Source organism: Sapajus apella, unplaced genomic scaffold (assembly GCF_009761245.1).
Source record: "Sapajus apella isolate SASKATOON/1434 unplaced genomic scaffold, GSC_monkey_1.0 scaffold78, whole genome shotgun sequence".
NCBI classification, from domain to species: Eukaryota; Metazoa; Chordata; class Mammalia; order Primates; family Cebidae; genus Sapajus; species Sapajus apella.
In genome coordinates, this window is record NW_022437018.1 from 5,842,248 (window position 1) to 5,844,709 (window position 2,462).

The 2,462-nt window shown below is 34.0% G+C and overlaps 1 pseudogene; it reads left to right on the plus strand.

Annotated features, from left to right (window-relative positions):
- The first annotated feature begins 305 nt into the window (after positions 1 to 305).
- On the plus strand, positions 306 to 822 carry LOC116532997 (annotated as a pseudogene).
- Positions 823 to 2,462: the final 1,640 nt, after the last annotated feature.

Here is a 2,462-nt window from a genome sequence, read left to right on the forward strand (position 1 = left end):
ATTGCGAAGACTTAAATAAATACTTAAACTGTTCAATGCCCAGACACTGCTGAATATCCACAAGCATCAGTATCATCCAGGAAAACATGATCTAATCAAACAAACTGAATAAGGCACCAGGGACAAATCCTGGAGAAACTGAAATATGTGACCTTTCAGGTAGATAATTCAAAAGACATATTTTGAGAAAACTCAGAATTTCAAGATAACACAGAGAAACAATTCAGAATTCTATCAGATAAATTTAACAAAGAGGTTGAAATAATTAAAAAGAATCAAGCAGAAACTCTAGAATTGAAAAACGCACTCTTCCCTTTTGCGGCCATCACCTAAGCGGGAGCTGCCAAAATAAAGTTCAATCCCTTTGTGACTTCTGACTGAAGCAAGAATCGCAAAAGACATTTCAATGCACCTTCTCACATTCACAGGAAGATTATGTCCTCCCCTCTTTCCAAACAGCTGAGACAGAAGTACAACGTGCGATCTATGCCCATCCGAAAGGATGATGAAGTTCAGGTTGTAAGAGGACACTATAAAGGTCAGCAGATTGACAAAGTAGTCCAGGTTTACAGGAAGAAATACATAATCTACACTGAACGGGTGCAGCGGGAAAAGGCTAATGGCACAACTATCCATGTAGGCATTCACCCCAGCAAGGTGGTTATCACTAGGCTAAAACTGGACAAAGACCGCAAAAAGATCCATGAACGGAAAGCCGAATCTCACCAAGTAGGAAAGGAAAAGGGCAAATACAAGGAAGAAACAATTGATAAGATGCAGGAATAAAGTAATCTTATATACAAGCTTTGATTAAAACTTGAAATGAGGAAAAAAAGAAAAATGCAATTGAGATACTGAGGAATATATCAGAGTCTCTTAATAGCTTAATTGATCAAGCAGAAGAAAGAATTAGTAACCTGGAAGACAGGCTTTTTGAAAATACACAGTCAGGGGAGACAAAAGAGAAAAGAATAAGAAAGAATGAAGTATGTCTGTGAGGTCTAGAAAATAGTCTCAGAGGGACAATTCTAAAAGTTATTGGCCTTAAGAAAAAGGTAGAGAAAGAGAAAGGGGTAGAAAATTTATTCAAAGGGATAATAGTAGAGAACTGATATTCTCAAACCTTGAGAAAGATACTAACATTCAAGTACAGGAAGGTTATAGAACACAAAGCAGATTTAACCCAAAAGAACAGTAACTCAAGGCATTTAATCTCAAACTACAGGTCAAGGATAAAGAAAGAATCCTAAAAGCAGCAAGGAAAAGAAGTAACATAAAATGGCGCTCCAATATGTCTAGCAGAGACTTTTCGGTGGAAACCTTACAGGTCAGGAGAGAGTGGTATGACATATTTAAAGTGCTAAAGGAAAAAAATAACTTTACCTTAGAATAATATATCTGGTGAAATTATCCCTCAAATATGAAGGAGAAATAAAGACTTTCCCAGACAAACAAAAGCTGAGGAATTTCATCAATAGATTTGCCCTACAAAAAAATGCTAAAGAGACTACTCCAAGCATAAAGAAAAAGATGTTAATGATCAATAAATCACTGAAAAATACAAAACTCACTGGTAATAGTAAGTATATAAAAACTACAGAATATTACAACACTGTAACTATGCTACATAAACTACTCTTAAATAGAAAGACTAAATGATGAACCAATAAAAAATAATTACAATAATTTTTTAAGACATAGATTGTAATACGAGATATAAAGAAAACAATACAAGGTTAAAAAGCAGGGGGATGAAGTTAAACTATAGAGTTTGTATTAGTTTTTTTTTCCTCTTGTTTATTTGTTTATGCAAGCAGTGTTAAGTTGTTATCAGCTTAAAACAATGGATTATAAAATAATATTTGCAAGCCTCATGGTAACTTCAAATTAAAAAAAAAACATACAACAGATACACAAAAAATGAAAAGCGAGAAATTAAATCATAGCACCAGAGGAAATCACTTTTACCAAAAGGAAGACAGGAAGAAAGGAAAGGAGGAAGAGAAGACAAAAACAAGCAGAAAACAAATAACAAACTAGCAGGAGTAAGTCTCTATTATCAATAGTAACACTGAAGATAAATGAACTAAACTCTCCAATGAGAAGACATAAAGGGACTGAATAAATTTAAAAAATGGCCCAATGACCTGTTGTGCACAAAAACATGCTTCACCTATAAAGGTATACATAGATGGAAAATAAAAGGGATGGAAAAACATATTACATGCCAATGGAAACCAAAAAAGAGCAGAAGTAGCTATACTTACATTAGAAAAAATAGATTTCAAGACAAAAACTGTAAGAAGAAACAAAGATGGTCACTCTGTAATGATAAAGGGGTCAATTAACTAAGAGGATATGATTATAAATATATATGCAGCCACTGTTGGAGCACCCAGATATATAAAGCAAATATTATTAGAGCTAAAGAGAGACAGACCTCAATACAATAACAGCTGGAG